Here is a 20,180-nt window from a genome sequence, read left to right on the forward strand (position 1 = left end):
TTGTCACCTATGAGCTAGCGCCAACGCTAAAAAATCTCGAGAATCTTATCTTATCATCTCTTCTCATACATTTAATATTATCTTTCGCGTTACCTATGAGAACTTCAAGGTGCGATGAAATTTTCATTTTCAGCGCGACAGCGTGGCTTAGAACGCGACCTCGAGAGATCAAAGCTGAGAAGAAATCAACAAAATCGGCCGCGTCCGCCACGAAACTCGATTACACGTCATTAAACGCGTCCCCGGTACTCGGATATAAATTATGTCCTCGGAGTATGCAAGATCAGAGGATAAGACAACGCCGGTAGCATTAATGACCGGTGCATTAACGGGCGCGCACGTGATTTCCCGGTCGCAAAGGCTGCGAAAGTCCCTTCTTATTAAAAAGCGAATTAAAAGCTGCTCCATTAAAACCGTTCCCCGCACGACGTTTTGCATTATTCATACCAGAGATCGTGTCTTTGTGACCGATCGGCCAGCGTACTGAGACAATTTAATTATCCACCGCGAAACGTTCCTGCGTTTAATTAAAGGGAAACGCGTGTACGGAGGGCCATGTGCGAGCTCCAACTTAGAAAAGTCTTGTCCATTTCCGGTAATTACCGCAGCGTCATCTGAGAGAGATAAACGCTACGGGATTACTATTGTTTCTCTCTTTTTAATCATATCCATGTGATGCAATTTCCTTTAATATTATTACGATAAATATAGAGAGTTCCTAATATTATTCCATTACAATAGGGGATTATATACATTTATAAATGTGGTGTAGTTAATCAAAATATAATTTCCTTTATGATACCGATATAATGTCTCCTAGTAGAAGTACAATTCTCTGATTATTTCTATAATTCGGGATTATCATACATACATTATTTTAACCGCAGCGCAATGACAAACGAAATAATTAAAATTTTCCGGCATTTATCGAATTAATAGGAATTCCGTTCGGTGATGGCAGAGCATTGACAATACGATAATTTCCTAGTGGACATCTCCCAGTGACAGTGACTTCATTTAGATTTTCTTTTAAATTGTTTAATGTTGATGAAGTTAGAAGACATCGAACTGATCGCACGACATAGATTGACAACATGGACGAAAATGTGACTAATTGTATTTACTGTGCATTCGACTCACAAAAACAAAAAGATAGAGAAATAGAAAGAAAGAAAAAGGAAGGTCGAGTACTTGTTCGACAACATCTATTCTCTTTTCCTCCTTTAGGATTAATTAAAAAATTTCACTTAAAGTGGTTATAAGCTGATTCGTCAAGTAAAAAAAGCAAATCTTTGATTGCTCGGACGTATTTCCAATCCAGATCGATGCGGACCGCGTGAGACCGATAAACATAGACGATGGACGTCGATACTCATCCGACTCAAACGACCCAGTCTAGAACATTTATCTCGAACTGATTGAAATGCGCCACACGAACTTTGGATCAAGTGGTAATATTTTCACCTTCGAATATTGGCGAATTTGAGCGTTCTGAATATATTTAATGACTCATAATTGTGGTCTAGAAATCTGGTCCAATTATTTGGTAAAATTTTGAAATGATGGAGACAGAAATGCTGATGGAAAGCATTGAAAGAGAATTATTGAAATTTTCGAATCAATCACAATAGTGTCAGGGAAATGTTGCGAGTGTGAAAATGAACTACGCTTATTGAACCAAATAACCATAATAGATTTGTGTAGTTCTCGCAGATGCTTTTTATATAAGATAAAATTGATAAAACTTTAAATAAAGCCACTACTGTTGATTCAATGAAATATAGAAATCCTTTAAAATCGATCGATATAAATTAAATGAAAATATTAACAGTAAATACATGGTATTTGGAAATGAAATGAACCGGGATATATAAGATAATTAATTTTGAATTAATTAACATTACCGTCAATATGCAACTGTAATAATTTTAATCGTCGGTATTAGTTAAAAATTCCTGGGAAATTCCGTTCGTGCACAATTTTATTCCGTGGGATTTACGTACTATGGTTGATTCGAATCGCGGTGCGCACAATTGTGCGATGCATTCCGCGATTATGCTCATCAGTTTTAATAACGAAGGGAAATAAAAATTGGAAAGAAACCAGCGGGGTGAATAAGTATGAAAAATGTTCAATGGTTATCGAAAATCAAAAAAATTACATCTATATTTTTTTATAGCGATTTTCGATTGAATTCCGGCAACGCTGCGTCCGAAACATCGTGAGGAATTTCGATCAAAACGAAATAAACTACAAGCTGTCAGGCTGATAAAAAAGAGGGGAAAACATCGCGAATTCTTTATACGGCTGCATTACATTTCGGATAAATTCACGTGGCGGAAAATACATTTCGGAAATTTCAGTCGACGTGCCAGTGGCATTACCCAACGATTTTCCCGAAATGTGCCGTCAGTCCGATTTGTATATGTATAATTATTTTCAACGACTATGCTTACGGTAGTCCCGTGCAATGAATTGCACCGAGCAACTTCAAACAGAATTTTCAACCGGTTACGATTTCATTAGGCGAAAATTACGCTCTTAAACATTACCGTCTCTACTGATAACAATCGCGACGATAATAATAAACGAAACATTCGACGAAGTCTCGAATGCGACGGAAAAAGTTGACTATACGCACGGACAAATATATCAAAACAATTTATCCGAGAAATAATTCCACAGAGACGATGATTAATCTCAGTAAGTTTAACTTTTCGTCGTTCGGACGGTGTAATTAATCGTTTGTCCGTTATAGACTGGCAAGAAAGTTTCTCTCATGGAGAAATAATAAAACGTACGGTACTGGGCGCCGAACGAAAACGTCGAAACCTGTGGAAGGAATTAAAAACCGTTTCAAAGTTATTGGTTGTCGACGATCGAAACGTTTTCTCGTTGCAGATAAAAACACTTGCTGCATACCAGTGGGACCTACGAAGGGACAAACGAAAAGAAAAGAAAATAGAGAAAAGAAAGGAATTGAGAAGAGCGAAACGACAGAAACGGTCTGGGAATCTATGCGATAGCGAGACAAATGTTGCCTTGATCAAAGGGAATTCGAAACGGTTCCTTGTGAAAGCGGCGCGAAGATTGCAGAGAAAAGGGCGAAGTAACGGATCCGTCTGATCCGACGCGGAGTTCGACTACTATGGCGTACCTCACGAGACGTATTCTACTTCGACATGGCACGCCGCAAATCCGTAAAGCTCAAATCCCACGGAGTCCCTGTGGATTTACCAGGCGGAGGGAAAGACTGGAAGCGGGAACGATGAAAAAAAGAGTGGAACAGAGAGGGGTGGAAAGGGAAGGAGGAGGCGAGAGGCGAGGTCGACGACGGGAGAGCGTAGGAAAACTCATGGGTAGGGAACGAAAGAGAAAAGGAATTTCAACGTTCAGACGGTCGCGATTGGGAGTTACAATTTAGGAAGACTATGGCGTGGGCAACAGCGAAGGGAATACGCTCGGCCGATCGATACTATGAATATTCGATATTTCCCTGGAAGCGCAAAGTACCTGTCAAAACAGCAATTTCGAACATTAATGTGTCGTTGCAAGGACAACGTTTGTCGTGCAAACATGGCCATCCCTGCAACGCCGCGAGCCTCTTATTTGCGAGTTTCCTATCGCACCGATATGATTAATATTTCGGTATTGATCAATAGCAGCGAAACTAGCGGCGCAGCCGAACGCTCGGCGACCAAAACTTTCTGCAAAGTCAACCGTTCAATTATCACCGTTCGACACCGGTCAAACTTAAGTTTCTAATACTCTTGTTCGCGTCTGTGAACAACATTCTAAAGCTACTCGAAGAAAGCAGTCGAAACTATATCGTGCCGACGAGGATCTCTTCCCAGACATATCTACAATACTTTCAAGTTGTCTTTGTAAACTTTGAGAAGTATAAACAATGTCGTTACGTTATTACGAACAATAAAGACATTAACGTTATAAAGCTTGTTAAGGTATTAGTTATACAATGCCAATAAACAACGAGAAACATCGAGGTTAAACACCAAAACGATGTTTTACTCGAAAGCGCAGACTGTTAATAATCGTAGACAGAGGGAGCTGGCTATTAGCTTTTCCTTAGTATGTCGTTTAAATTAATGTTTGTATGCGCAGGTTTGTAACTTCCAACCGGTAGTCGAACGGAGGCAGGATTTCTATTTGACTTGCACTGTATTTTGAGCGATGCACGCCGCGTTACTAATGTTTATAGAGATACACGCACTGCACCATGCACACGTACACGGATATACACGTGCACCAGTGCACGCACGGTAACGCAATATTTTAATATCGCTGGTTTACATTTGAATTCTGTATTTAGAACGGCAGACCCTTTGATATATCACGTAAGTAACATGCAGCGTAATGTACAGACGATAACATGGAAACGCGGTCGGAAAATATCGAAATATTATACGACTTAGCGATGAATTTGTTCGAAGGCGCGATTGTGGAATATGGTTACATTTGATCTAATTAGGGTTGAAATGAAATTTTAATGAAAAATATCAGTCCGATTAACCGAAACACGTTACGTCAACTAGCAACGAATAAAATATCCTCCCTCTCTCTTTTTTCCTTTAACCCAATTCCTGGATATCGATGCAACATCAAGTGTGAACTTTTCATCGTGGATCACTCGCGACAGACTAACAATGTTACCTGCACAATTTTTCGTTCGCCGACGATTCTATATACGCGATGAGAAAAACGTCCGTGCAAGAAGCAAGTACGAGGATACTCGGTGTGCACGGATACAAAGTTCCGTGAAACGTTCGGGTTCTTATTTTCTCTTCTCGGCAACCGAGTGTTTGTTACTTGACGCCTCTAGACTGTCTTTGTTACAGAGTTCTGCAGATCCTTGGACTGGTTCAAATTCCCCAGAAGATGGTGCTTCATCTTCAGTCAACACCGTTTCAATATCCTTTCTTCGACGTCATTTTCGATTCACTTCTGATCGACCTAGGTCTTCTTCTCAAACTAGACCGGTGACTTTCTCGAGCATAATCGATTCTGGTACTCGATACTTGCTCTTATTTCGTCATTTTTATTGGATCACGAAAACAGATGCTTTTCAAAGTAATTTTCGACGATCGATGCTTCGACTTCTGAACCGTGACAATACGTTTACTTTAAAATCTTAACTGGCTCTCGACCTAGGCACTTGAGACGCTTCTTCGTTATAAATCTTTGCTGCTTCCGCTTCTATTATACTATGCTATAGATAAAATTTGTAAAGAAGACATTGTCATCGTCGGTTAATAAATCTATCATTTCTCGCCGAAGCGATGGATCAAACGCCGGGATTTTTATATCCATCAAAATACTCTATCAATTTTTGAGTGAATGTGTCAGAAGGTTCGCATGAACTTGTATTTACAAAAGAATGAAAATGGTATGCTGATAAAGAATTAGAAAATTTTATAAATTCATTAGATCTGAAAGTCATGTAGAAATCGTAATGTTTTAATCACTAATATCTCCATTTTGGACGACTTATCTATACTCGTAGGATCGCTAGACATCAGTTCACAAACGAATCTAAGGAAAATTCTCTGTGCCGAGTGTTATCGTTTTAATTGCCACCTTGTTACGAGAACGGTGCGTTACGTGCGTTGAAACGGAATGGATGGTACCGGGCGACGGTGTTAAGAATTCTACGTATCTTCGGAGCATTCAGACACGTACAGCCATAAGCAAAGTTCCGGCAAATTCTCTCACGGAGTAATCCTAGGGTATGTCGTGCGATAAGACCGGCCGGAAGAATATACGACGGCATAAAGTAAGCGAAGGCGACCAAAGCCCGGCCGCGGAAGATTCATTTAAGGCTTATGAAGAAGTCTTCTCTTTCTTGAAAGACGGAGCAGCCGGCACAGCGTCCCCTCTCCCCTCTTTTCGACGAACACTGGCAGCAGCGCCAGCAGTCGTTCCACCGAATCGAGCGCGTTCTCTCGTGAACGCGCCAGTCGGGATAATGGAAGACCATCGCTGGTGAAAAGTTCGTCGCGAAAAGTTTGGATATTTTATTCGGTGCCGGAATAACTTTTAATATCCCGCTTCTAGGTTTATATCAACGATAGAAAGGGGAGAACAGGAAGAGGGAGATGGAGAAAAACAGAGGAAGGAAAAGAGAAAGGGTGAAAGGTTGGAAAAAAGTGGGCGGTCGGGAGAGGTGCTCAAGGGTTACTTCTCTCCCTCCTCTAAGCCTGTTCGCCATCCACGACTTTTTAGTCGTCGCCTCTCGCTCTGACGTCGCACTCCACCTAGCTTCGTCGAGTTTTAATGAAGAGTTCGGGCTCTTATTGGTTTCCTCTTTAGGGCGACCGCACCGTTTCTATGCCATCCGGAGGCGTTCGCGCGTTTTATTGCACCCTCGGTCGCGTATTTTCTTGACGATCCATAGAACGCGCTCTCTCCTTGACATCGGGATTCGGATGGTGAAGAAGGGGACGAGAAAGGAGGCGAGAGGGCTTTGCCCTCCGCTTAAGTCGAAACGGAGCGGAGATGGAATATTATATACGCGGCACTGTAATGTTAACTAGTTGGAAACTCGTAGGGGCCACCGACAGGGCGGGCCAGGTTATTCCTTACGGGCGCAAGTTTCCTCAAGTTTGGAGAGACGGTAAATTGCATGGGATACATTGTCCTTCGTTGAACGCGCACCAGCTACCACGCAGCTCAACTTCTACTGTCGAACTTCCGTGTGACCAGTTTCTTTGAAGATCGATCCCTTGTAACCTCCGCGTATTCTTCGTTGGATTGTTCGATCTTCCACCGAGACCGTTTAATCAGTCGCAGAGATTCATTTTATCATGGTAAATTCGAATTCGAGGATCGAGTTTGAGAGGATTGTACGCCACTTTATCGATCGCAATGATAGACGTCCCCGCGATTCACAGGATAGACAGATACTACTAGATTGCCTTGAACTTGTAATTGCCGAAGGGTTTAGGTTTCCGTTGTGCAACGGAGACCTATCCGACGAGAGGCGACCTCTTACTCGCGAAACTAGATACAGGTGACTTTGGAATTCATGGAGGATAGAGTCGTAACTGAACTCGTGGGACTTGATCAAGAGGAAATTGGTCCCAGACTACATGATACCGATACCTTCGGACTTAGGAGCTTCGTATTGACAACCTTGGTAGTCGTGGGATCAGATACTCTGAACTCTTTGAACTGCCATTTCGATGATCTGAATTTATAGCGTCGGATATAGACGATCCTCGAGAAAATCTGAAAACTCCGCAAGCGAAACACTATATTGATTAACTTCAGAGTTTAGATAATAAACATGTAGGTAAATATGTATGCATAAAATAGAAAACCGATATTTGAATAATTAAATATTTAATCTTTATATATTTCCATTTGTTTCGTTTTATTTCATTCGATCTGTTGTAACGATTAATTTTCTACGATCGATTATTACGCAGTTGAAACTTGAGAGCAACAAAATCAGGATATAATTGCGTTCAAGTTCGGCGTCTTCTTAGCTACTGCTTAATTACGTAGTTTGGAAACGCGTCTCGACAACTCCGTTCGACCGAAGTTCCTAATCCATAAATCGTTGCCTAATATACACACGCCGGTTAGGTAATACATGTTCAAGAGAGGGTAGTTTATGCATGGTAACCTTCGGATCTTGTTTCTTCGCGACGGAATAATATTTGCATAAATAATTTTCTGGTCAACAAGGAATTGGTTGGTTGTCCTACTTCATGCTAATGATATTCTATCGATAGTGATTTGTTAAAATATATCAATAATAATAGATTAAATTTCAATGAAATTTGAATGTCAAATTCATTCCCAAAGAATCACGAGCGCAATTCGGAAAGTTGCGTGTTATCGTTTCGGAAGTTTCAATGCACGAAATTACCATAAAGATCTGACGTTGATAGTTATAGCATTTAAATTATCAAGGAAGTTGGTTTATTGGTGTTGTATCTCTGAAGCGCGATTTCATTGTTCCGGCGGAAATTATCGCGGCCTCTTACGACGTTGCCGTGGGTAAGCAATACAGTGGCGCACGGTCGAAAGTTCACAGTACGTAAAGTGGATCTTTGGCGCGAGCAGCAGAGCAAGAAACGCGTAATTATAACTTCGCAGTTATGTCCATAAAATTGCAGTCGTAACCATAAATTGCGTTATTTTGACCGTTATGACAACAAATAAACGGCCGACACGCATGAGCTGAAACCCGTTTGCTCGTCAAAAGTACAATAATACTTAAATAGCATTAATTTTCTGCATATTAAATAAATATCGGAAATATCGAATAAAATAATTTATCCTTATACCTTTTTGCAATTTTTATAATTTTATGGGAATAAACAGAACTTTAGCAGAAGTTTAATTACGATTTAACACTCGTAAAGATGTTTCGCTGGACTATCAAAGGGACCGGGAGTAATAATTTTTTTCATCGTCGAGCATTTCGTCAATGAGATCGTCCCCCAGTTTAATGCAAATTTCGCTTAACCAGCGTTCAATTCCTTTTAAATTCGCACGACGAAACCCATGCCATTCGATTTTATTGTTCTTACAGAGACTATAAAGCCGACTGGCGAACAAAGGAGTTGATCCTTGATGCAATGCTTTCCTGCCACCTTGTTTAAGAACGAGTATTTGCATGGACTCGAGACGTGGCAAATCGGAATTGCGTCGAATTCATTGTGAATGCGCATTTAAGCTAGAAGTCTCGGAACATAACGAACGACACTGGATGGACCGTATACTAACATGTGAACGAAAACTTGGGAAACGAGAAAGAAAGGAAAGAAAGGAAGAGTGGGAAGTAGGCAAAAAGAAATAGGTTTGAAGAGAGAAACGGCGGTGGGGTAGTGGAAGTTGTCATTACGCAAATTTAAGGCTGGAATATAACAGACGCGAGAAATTTTACGCTTTCTGCTGCTTGGGAGTTCGCTCGTAAAAAAGGAGCCTGTATTAAAACACATTAAGTCCACCTGCTGGTAGTTTTACTCGTATCTACGTACGATGTTTTACTACTCATGGTAAAAATTTAATAAGTTCATGCAAATGAGGCCCTTATGTAAATCTGGAAGATTTCATGGCGGTCCAGAACCGAGGATCGCGGTACATATTTTTCGGCTGTTCCTTATTACTATGGAAAATTTCAACGTTGTAACTAGAACTTGCGAAGCGAACAAAAGAAAAATTTGATTCTGCGCGCGTGATCAAACTCTTGCTCACTAATTTTAGGCATTCGTAAATAAAATTGATAGATTAATGTCGGCATCCCTGGATAATAATTATTATCGCTTTTGTTGTTATTCCTGACTTTATAAGCAAAATTTACTACTTCAAAAATTCATATGTTTTTAATACAAAGTTTATATTACATATTTTCTACGATTATCACGAAAGGCTCGTTTTATTGCTTCACGCAACAGTTCATAAATCTATTTATATGTGAAAACGTTTAAACATTGCGGTATATATAAGAAGCACAATATTGCTATGAGAATCAATCAGGTAGCAATATGAATCAATTGGTGAGACTTTTTGTCTTCCTTTTCGCTATTATTCTCATGTCAGATTACTTCATTACGCTGGCTGACGCTAAGGTAAGTAGAAAATATTATATTACAGATAAAATATTAATTAAGGCCTTAAGCAATTGCATATATATATTATATATAAATTTTTTAGTGCGTCTGTAAAAATGGGCGCCCGGCTCCTGGTTATATACACCCGATTTGTATAGTACGTTACAAATATTTGACCATGTTAACCGATAATACAATTTGTTAATCGAGAATATTTTCTTTTAGAGAGTCTGTATGATCCAAGGATAAATATATATGACGATATGGCACATCACTGTTATAAATTTTTCTTGTGTGATTGGGCAGTATTAGAAAATAGAGCATATTTAAAGCATACTAAATTCGTTCAAATATTCATTTCCCTGAGCCTGCAATAAGAAAATGCAATATATAACAATGGATTCCGCACAATTTGTTTAATGATCTCCTTGACCAGAAAAAAAATCAGTAGCAGTTTAAAGTACATCGAAACTTTCGTCTATCGAGTCCGAACGATTCTCTTTTCGAATCTAACTTCTCGAACTTTTCATTTTCCCGTAATATTCAATTCCCCTGTCGAAGAGGAGTCTTCGTTGAAGAAAAAATATCAGACCTCGGCACATTCCATCAGAATCACTGTGGAAACCAAGATTTTCTTTGGAACGCGTATTCTCTTATTCGTTCGGGTGAAAACGCCAAAGGAAATAGGAAAGTTGTATCTTATGGCGAAGGAGGAAGGGAAAAAGGAGGGGAGGACATGAAGTAAGAATGGGAAGGGGAAAAATAAAGAAAGAAACTGCTTTTCAACGCGAGAGAGCGACAGGATAAAGAGAGGAATGGTGTAAGAGGGAAATGAAGAGAAGGAAAGGAAAAAGAACGACTAAGGGGGTAACTTTATCTGCGCTAGCAGAAGCGGCCCTCGAGTTCGATTTTGCGCTGCTCACTAAGTTACCTGATCTGCTCTCCATTGTCTTGTGATAACTTTGTGATACCTGGCTAAGGATTTCCTTAGATACGCCGTCTCCGGCTTGTTCCCTGAACGAGAAGAAAGACGAAGCATAGGGCTTAAGTCGTGAAACTTTCCCAACAAGCCGAACTCCCTCCACCCCGGTCGAGGGTGTTGCAAAAGTCGTATATCCGCGAAATGATCCCGTGCGCGGTACTTTCACGTGACTCTTGCTACTTCAACGAGGAAACAGCATTCCTTTTCGTTTATGTACTTTACGATATGATCGCGTATTCGCAACTACGTAAACACGTGTTCCAAAGGGTACAATATGATTATCGACCGAGTTTACACGAAATGTTATCTGGCAGGTATGTTTTCCAGTCAATCATGCAATCCGAGTACGAATATCGTTTTTCAGGAAACAATTTCATATCATTAAATTAACAGATAAAATGAAGTCAAGTGGAACGTTCGGCATTGCATTATTGTTATTGTCTTTTGATCTTTACGTTTTATTGTTCTGCGCGATTAATTATCATTATGGGAGGATAATGGAACGGAAATACCAGGATTCACCAGTTGGATACCTCTGGATTTATATATAAATAAGCTTTACGGCAACACCTTGCTCATTTTAAATTAGCACAATGTTTGACTAAGACGGCAATTAATTTAAATTTATCTTTGTTCAGAAAATTGATTATTTGATCCGTTCGTGTTTCATTGCCTTTTATGCGGGAACAGTGATGGCGAAGACTGAACAAAAGGAAAATTAACTCTCAAATATTCCCGATCACTTTTATGTTATTCAAAATGTATCGCTTTCGGGACACAACGCGATGCGTATTTATACGCGACGATATTAATCTTCCTTTAGTAAATCCTTTGTTTTCTGAAACACGTTTACGTTTCGAAATCAAAGTGAAAAAAAATAAAAGCAAAGCAGATAATATTTGTCACATTTTACGAATCGCTATGCTGGCATTTCTTTTACTGCACCTAGCAACGTAAAAGCTTATTGACGGTTCAGGCACCTTTTTGCTTAATGAAACAGAAAATAGTTTAAGTATTTAAGTTGTAAATTATCAAAAGGAATTAGAAATCCTATCGTACCTAAAAATTAGTTACAATTACTTAATCATATCTTCATCGGCCACTATAATTTTTAAAATTTTACTGTTGAAAATTTCGAATTCTTGTCTTCGTTTCTTTATTTTATTCTTTGGCAATTTAACATCACATCAACAAAGTTATCTGTTCTGGTTGTAAAATGATTAGATTTTATGGTGAAGATTAAGAATTTAAGAATAGTTTTATATGGTCTTGATAGATTAAGGTAGTATTCGTCATTGTAATTTTCATACGTAAATGATACTGTATATACCTACACTTATACACAAGGTGGTGAATCGTTAGGTATAGATTTGTGACAACAATTGTAATAAAAGAGTTCTTACCTTCTTTAATAAATATTCATGTGTGATTTTGGAGTATCCGCTTTTTAATCAAGACTATTGTTCTCACTTATCTATTTACGTCACTCAAATTTTGTGTACTCAAATTTTATTACTTCGTGACCTCATGTATCTACACAATCATTTATACAGTTATAAAAATTTATTATTAAATATAAGTGTTCGTAAATATTTTCACAACAAAGAACAATTCAATTCTATAGTATAAATACGAAGCAAAATATCGATATTGCATCGTCTTGCACCAAGAGCTGAATACGCTTCAAAATGAATACATCACTGAAGCCGTTTTTCTTTTTTGCTTGTCGTCTTAACAGGCTACTTAGTTATGTCTTCGATGGCATAAGGACAATTATGTAATATTGCATATTAAGGAAACTCTTATATTAATATAAATATATATCAAAATTTTGATAAAGAAATTGTGGTAGTATTTCTAATAATTTAAAGTATTTTGAACTTTTGTGTTATATTATATGTATGTATATTGATTTATATATGAATTTATATTTTTTATTAATCGATAACATTTTTCTCCAATGGCTTATTCCACGTGTGTATAAGAAATATGTGCCAGAGATTCATATCATATACTACTGAAGTATGACACGCTTATGTTAATTTTGTACCCTTCGTATGCAAGTAAAAATTGGCCAATAATGAATTGTATATGATATTACCTTCTCATGATTTTTAATATTATATTGCAGTATTGTAACTTTTTTAGTACTTTTAACGTATGATTTTGAGCTGTGTTACTTCCCTTCGACAATCAAAACGCTACGTTGTAAATATTTAAACATATGTATCAATAATATATTTCGTTAATAAATAATGCATATTTTTCTCTAGAAAATTTCGCAGTGGAGGAATAAAAATAAATATATGTACATGATATTACATATTATACTATTATATCATATATTATTAGATGGAAGATTAGCACTGTGATGGAATTTGTCGTCCATTATTGACACTTCTTGTGTAAATAAATATTATTAAAAAATAAAGCATTTGTTTTACAATACATCATTGTCTTTCCTATTGCTTTTAATATTGTGCTCAATATTTAATAGCTTTGAAATTGACACATTTACAACCTGAACAACATGGAAAACTCGTTTTGTCATTAAAGATGTCTGAAGGACTTAAGTATTCATACATCTTCTCATAAATAAAAAGATTTAAATAATACGATGTCCACGGACTAATATTATTGTCACACTATTCTGGAATACTGAGTTTTTCCAAGCTTTTCTATTTGTTTAACTCTTTAGAAGAATTACTTTGTGTTTTATATCGACGCATTTTTATATATGTCTTGCTAGAGAAATAAATTATGTGGATATATTATCTATTCGTGACAAATTCATAACGATAGATTTAATCTATTGTAGTAACTTACTATAAATAATAGTGTTGAAATATATAATGAGCGCAGTATTCATATCGCACGCAAAAATTCGACATAGAGAAACATGGAACAGTTATTAAGTCTGTTTGCCACTTTAAAATAATAGCTGAAGTAAAGATAAGCAGAAACAGCTGTCTAGATAAGCAACAAATATTATTACTATTTTACTTCGTATTTTGTGTATGAGTAATGAATTAAAGAAAAGTTTTTAACAGTAACAATATTAAAATGCAGCATTGCATAGTTGAAAGTTGTCAATCTCTTCCATTGTCTCTGACAGTAACAGAAATATTTGTTGTTTCATCTTTCTGTTGCTATTGATCAGCATTTGATAAATGATAAATATGTTTCGTAATTCTGTATTCGAAGTTTATTACTTCGTGCAATAATAAATTGTAAAACAGTAAATCGTGATGCACCAGTCACGAGAAATTGTTTTTAATGTTGACATAGCCGCATAAAACATGTGTAATGATTTTTTCATTTATCTATATGTTCTGCGACATTGAATGATTATTGTGTATAAAAAGTAGAAGTGTGGGCACGTCAATATTGAATACACCAAGAATTGTACACAAGAAAACATGTATCAAACGATTAAAATATTTCTTTTATTTTTCTCCGTCATTTCGATACCACGTTGTTTTATAACACTCGCTGAGGCAGTGAGGATACTTTCATTTATTTACTATTTCTGCTTATAATTTTATGTGAAGCGATATTCTAACTTTTTACTTTAGTTGTTGGTTTTAGTCTTTTGAAGGATCCATCCAAGTGTGGTACCTTCTACAGCAGACGATGCAGATTCCCTCAGGTAGCAGCTATGTGCCCAGTAAGATCATAATGACATTATATTATTGATTGAATTTACTAATTTCATCATTATCCTTTATCTTTTAACCGTATTGGAATAAAGTTTATTCATCTTTTTTTCTCACAAAGAGCCTGTAATGGTAAATAAATTTGAAGCTGAAGAGATAACGACAGTATTTAGAGAAGATCTTGATTTTAGCGATATTAAATACATAACTGAACTAAGTAAGAAATAAAATATTATATATATTTAACTGTCTTGAAATTGTATTACATAACTGTCAAGAGGTACTAAAGTTACTTTTAGTGATATTATTGTCATACGTAGTATATATAATGTGGCGGTTACATATGCATATAAAGCAGAGAGACATGTCAAGAGGCAAGAATATGAAGGAAATATTTGTCCAGCCTCTTATACATATTTCTCCTATTATCATGTCAGGATATTATGTAATGCTTGTGAAAGAACTGATAAGAAATTCTTTTATTTCTTTATAAAATTCCCTCGCAATATTGCTCGATCATTTTCAAGAATTCACCGAGATGTTCTTATTTACCTGAGAAATTTTGCGATGTTCCCGCCACAAAAGTCACGTGCAACGTATATCATTACTATAACTGATTAATGTAACGATAAACATGAACACAATAATTATAATTCCTTCATATGTCTTAGTATCTGTGCAGGAGACAGAAAGGAAAATAAATCCGACTTTATAAATAGCAAATAACGACGATCTTTTGAAGAAGCTATTAAATCTTAATTGCATTAATCACTAGTATACTATTACGAACTGTAGAATTCTCTAAATGTCACAAAATAAACAAACATCAAGCATCTTGGAATTCTGCATTCTCTCTTTAAATAATAATAAATAATAATAAATAATTTCACCTCGTTCGTTATCTTTTCGTCATCTAAAAGCTTGCAATGGAACAAAGGTGGATATATCGCCGCGACATTCTACCATACCGTTAAAGAAAATCACAACACGGAATAAGGAAGATTATAAGTTGCATCGGTACGCATTCTAACATCTGGCTTTAGTTCTTGGCGTATTACTTCTGTTTTCTAGAAAATAGGAAGCGGATGTGGAAACGCGAGACGCCGGGAGAGCGCTCGGAAAGATTTTCATGAATATTCTTTAGGTTACATTAATGCGCTTTATAAATATGTATTAAACCCACGGATTTTACTATCTCCAACAAATTAAGCTTTCCAGCTGCCTTAACCCTTCTTCCTGTTCTTCCTAGCTGGGGCGTTACCAGTGGAAAGATGCAATTGGAATAGTAATTTCAACTGCGATCTGCATCGTGCCCCACCACTTTCCATTGCGCTATCTTCGTCATGGACATTTAATATTCTGTACCACGAAGTTATATTTTCTATTATGAGGAAAGCGAGGAATTACGATACACCGTGGCGAGTTCGGCTTGATTGAAGATTTTTGTTTCATATGAATCCGTCGGCATTCACGACATAATAAAAAAATATGGTTGAAGGCGTGACGAAATAAGATAAATACACTCTACATCAATTTTTTTATTTCGTAAGTTTCTGTATTTTGCCAACTGCAATATTCTTATCTCAAAAATATGGCCGAAGCAGACATTAAACCGGTGATTTCATCAGAGTTTGTCAGTCGTTTCTGATAAAATTATTTGCAAAATATTAAATACATGCATGAAAATATCCATGAAAAACGTGTGATGTATGCGTAGAATGTAGAACGTGTATTTTTGTATTACACCGGTTTCCGTGGAAAAACATGAAAAAAGAATGAGAGCGGTAACGATGCAAATTCTCGTTACTCTGTATTTCACCGATGAAATATTAGAAATTCTCCTGATTTCTTGTCGTTCATGTTGATTTATTGTAGAGAAGATTTCTTTGCAAATATGAGTTTGTAACTAAACCCTCGTTCTCGGTTTTTTAAAAGGAAGGAATAAGGTAATAACAATCTACTGCGTTGTTGCTTTAATTAATTTGTGAACGATGTATAAATAAATGAAATGGAGCAACAACAGTATGTACAATGATGGTATTGCAATAAGTATTATTATTTTGATACGATATACGGTAAATAGGTCGCTTTAAAATATTTAGAGTTTCATAAATTGACGTGTAAACAATAAACAGATGACGGTAAATAAATTCTTGGTTTTGTACTCGTGACACGGAGCGTGTCATTCGTTCATCGTCAATGACTGGCAAAAATCCTCGATAAATAGAAGTGAGCGTTAAAAGCCGGTCAACAGTTTTTGTCGTTAGAAACAAAATTTACACACCGTACATTTTATTCTGTTATTTAAATCCCAATAAATTTCACGACCTCCTTTCTTTCTCTTCGTTATTGTATTATATTAATGTTCATTAATGGCGTTAGACTCGCGCATGAATAAATTTCTGGAATCGCGTTCTATATTTCTCTTTGATAATGTAAAGCGCGTAACGTTTGAAAGTTTTACAACGGTGGAACGATTCTGTATAACGCACTTATATATAAATTTTATAGGGAAAAAAATGAGTTGTTCGCTTTTGCCACAAATCTGCGTGTTTATTTTCGAATTATTATCGCGATGAAACAAAGCGATACAGAGATTTTAATCGTATGTTTATTACTATCTTTTTAATAAAGAAAAATTCCCTACGATTACATTGATTTATTTTCCTTTATTAGCGTAATAAAGGAAATTGTAGGTATACATATTTTCAGTTATTGTGCGTATCCGTTGCATCGTGATTTATATTGCAGTATAAAACTTAATAAACAAAATTATGCTCATGTATGTGTCGCAAAGGGACGTACAACGTCTTAGTTATATTATACAATATTCCTTTCAGGGATACGCACAACAATTTCAAACACATCCTAATAATTTCTTTATGTCGATCGTAAGTATTGCAAATGTTTCGAATCACTGCATTAAAGCAATATTGTATTTGAAAATTTGGTGCTTCGAAGCAACCAACTATCGCCATTTCGACATATTAGCCGTTGGCATCGATTGATGTTAAAAGGTGATTCTGTTGGTTTAACCTGAATTTAATTCTTACAGAATCATTTTACATATAATACCCATTCATTATTTACGCTACGGTCTAATATATTCATTATAACATATTCGTATGGTAAACACTATCACAGAATGTGTCAATTATATTAATTTCATCATTTTCTTAAAGAGCTAAATTCACATATTCCTATTTCAAAATAATTTTTATATAAAATTGCATAGAATTGTGAGATGGTACTTATTACAGAGCATTAAATCATTTTAATTTGACCTTAAAATATAATAAATGAATATATCATGAATACGAAATATTTCTTGATTAATTAAGATAAAACACGAAAGTATAACTAAATACTCCGATACTACAATATTTTTTCTTCGACGTAGCTCATTTATCAATATGCAGCACTATATCTAGATATTGTTACATGGTAATAAGCACTTCCCTTAATTGCTGCCCCAAAATTCCCAGTTACATGTAAAGTCTGTGGGATTTGATATGAGTATGTGATACGATTAATTAATTCCCCAAGAATGTACAGCAAATGAGGCGTATAACCAAACAATAATTTCTCAGGATCAATCTTACTGTCTTCCTCATGACAGTATGAAACATGAAACATATTCCCTGAATGTTTTATGATATCAGTAATTAAGAAATAATGAACAATCTAGAACATTAATAAACTCCATTATAAATTATAACACTTATTTACTAATTTAAGTTAAAAAATAAAAATAATAACTTATTTACTAACGAATAATAATAACACTTCATAAGTATTTTTTTTAAATGATTTTGTCTCCAAATATAAAATGGATGGAGTAACGTTGACGCAACGATCAATCCACGTATCGATAGTTAACAGCTCGCACCATGGCAATGCGAAAAGAAAAGTTAGAAGAAAAAAGGTGCAGCTAAAGTTTCACGTCTAAATGCAATTAAGCCAATATAAAGTTGGTGGCTATGACTTGGGAGAGGTGGAAGCGCGTGTCTTGGTTCGAAGTAATCGACAAGCGAGGAGGTGTGGGCCCGATACCGCGGGGACAACTTTATAGAAGCTCAAGTGGCATAATCGAGTAAAATAGCCGGTGCCTAAGAGCAAATTAACAACTTTTTATGCGTTTAGTTCCCTGTTGACCTTCCGTTTTACTCAACGCTACGGAAGTTTCGTGAATTTAATCGTAGCTCATTATACGAGTGTGAAAACGACGTTCAAACTCAAACAGTGTGTACGTAAATGTGTTTATTCGACGACAAACCGATGTCAATTCAGATGAAACGCTTTTTAAGCTTGTCTCGTTGAAAAATAAACGATTTTAATCGTTTCCTTTCGCAGCTACTTTCAGAAAGAACTTCGCTAGTTCGCGCGATTATTTTCCTCGGTTATTTTTCTGGTTTTCTAAATTCAATCGATCACGCGATGATTTTCGAGGAATTATATCGAATACGACATCGATTCGCTAGTAGTTGGAATTTTATGAAGATTAAGTAGAAGGAAAATGAGCACATATTACGAGACGATCACGAAATTGCGATAAATCTTCGTTATAAACTTTTGGCTGAGTTCATCTCGCTAATGAAGGGTCATTATCCGGTGGATTCATCTGGTGAAATTAAATTTTCATAATTGAAGGTATATTAAGGGTCAGAAAAAGCGGCGGAAAAGAATTTTACTCGGTAAACAAATAAAATATTTAAGTGAATAATATGTGCTTTTATTTATACGGATCGTAGCAGTGTGTTATTACGCGAATGGTAATAAACGCTGAAATGAGTATTCCAATTTTTTCTCGACTTTTAAATATTACGTTCTTGTCGTTTTTGCATTATTACGAACTAAAAATTAATTCAACATTTAACATCGTAGAATACTTCCTTGTCTATCTTAGTTTAACGTAGGAGAGTTAATAAGATACAGCTAACAGCGCATATAATATTCTTTTTTAAATGTAACTTCGATTAACAAATTCAACTTCGTCGGTCAATATGTCTGTATTTATTTTTCCCGATCTATATACTGGATTTTAATTGTACATCGTTCTTTCATTCTATGCACAATGAATTTTTATCACTTTAAAGAGTTATTTGAAATTAAAAAAGTTACTGCAACTTCATTCTGAAGTTCGAAATAACAAGTGTTACGAATGATTTTACCTGTACGTTTATTAATTACGGAACTCATTATCCGGAAATAATTAATACAGAAAACTTAATTATGAAAAACACTGAGATGTAACTGCAGCGCGATTAAATTGCCTGTATTGATGTTAACAAAAGACAGGAACAAATGTTTTGTCAGTGTACGCGCTACTCTATTTCAAATTGTTCGATTTCGCCCGCTCGATCTGAATATCCATTACCGAAAACGAATCCGTAACACGTCGTTCGATGAATAATACAGCTCTATAAATGAGACTATAAACGATCACGGCGCTATTTAAATAACGGGAACTTAAATAATTTCCTTCTGATGCGAAATTCATATCTAACGAACCGTAAAATATCGCTCCATCTAATATTGGTAATATTTACCATTTTTCTACCATTTCCTTGGCAAGTTTTCTTGTTGAAAATAAATTGCGATTGATCATTCTAGTTATTTTATATAAAATTTCCAGCGAAATCAATTACCAGCTGATTCCGCTACGGTATAAAGTAAAGTTGTTAGATTATCGAGAAATTGCTTTATTAATGCAGGTTACTTCTTTCCCAGTTGCATAATAATCGCAGCAAATTTAATATCTCGCTCACCTTTTCTCTGTGCGATAAAGATCAAACGCATGATAAGTTCCAGGTTCGCACCAAGGATTTTCATTATACCAAAGCGCTACTCTTAACACATTATTTAGTATAACACATAGTTATTAACATATTATTGGTCCAGTACTTGCCATTGGAATATGGAAAAGAAATATCTTGATGATATGTTTACTCTCCAGTTCTA

At 36.1% G+C, this 20,180-nt stretch overlaps 1 long non-coding RNA gene across 1 annotated transcript; it reads left to right on the plus strand.

Annotated features, from left to right (window-relative positions):
* The first annotated feature begins 8,573 nt into the window (after nucleotides 1–8,573).
* On the plus strand, nucleotides 8,574–11,999 carry LOC100644936. The gene is made up of 4 exons (XR_001099199.3): nucleotides 8,574–9,599; nucleotides 9,685–9,738; nucleotides 9,807–10,877; nucleotides 10,957–11,999. It is a non-coding gene; the product is annotated as an uncharacterized LOC100644936 (long non-coding RNA).
* The last annotated feature ends 8,181 nt before the right edge of the window (nucleotides 12,000–20,180 follow it).

The sequence above is a fragment of the Bombus terrestris genome, chromosome 12 (assembly GCF_910591885.1).
Source record: "Bombus terrestris chromosome 12, iyBomTerr1.2, whole genome shotgun sequence".
NCBI classification, from domain to species: Eukaryota; Metazoa; Arthropoda; class Insecta; order Hymenoptera; family Apidae; genus Bombus; species Bombus terrestris.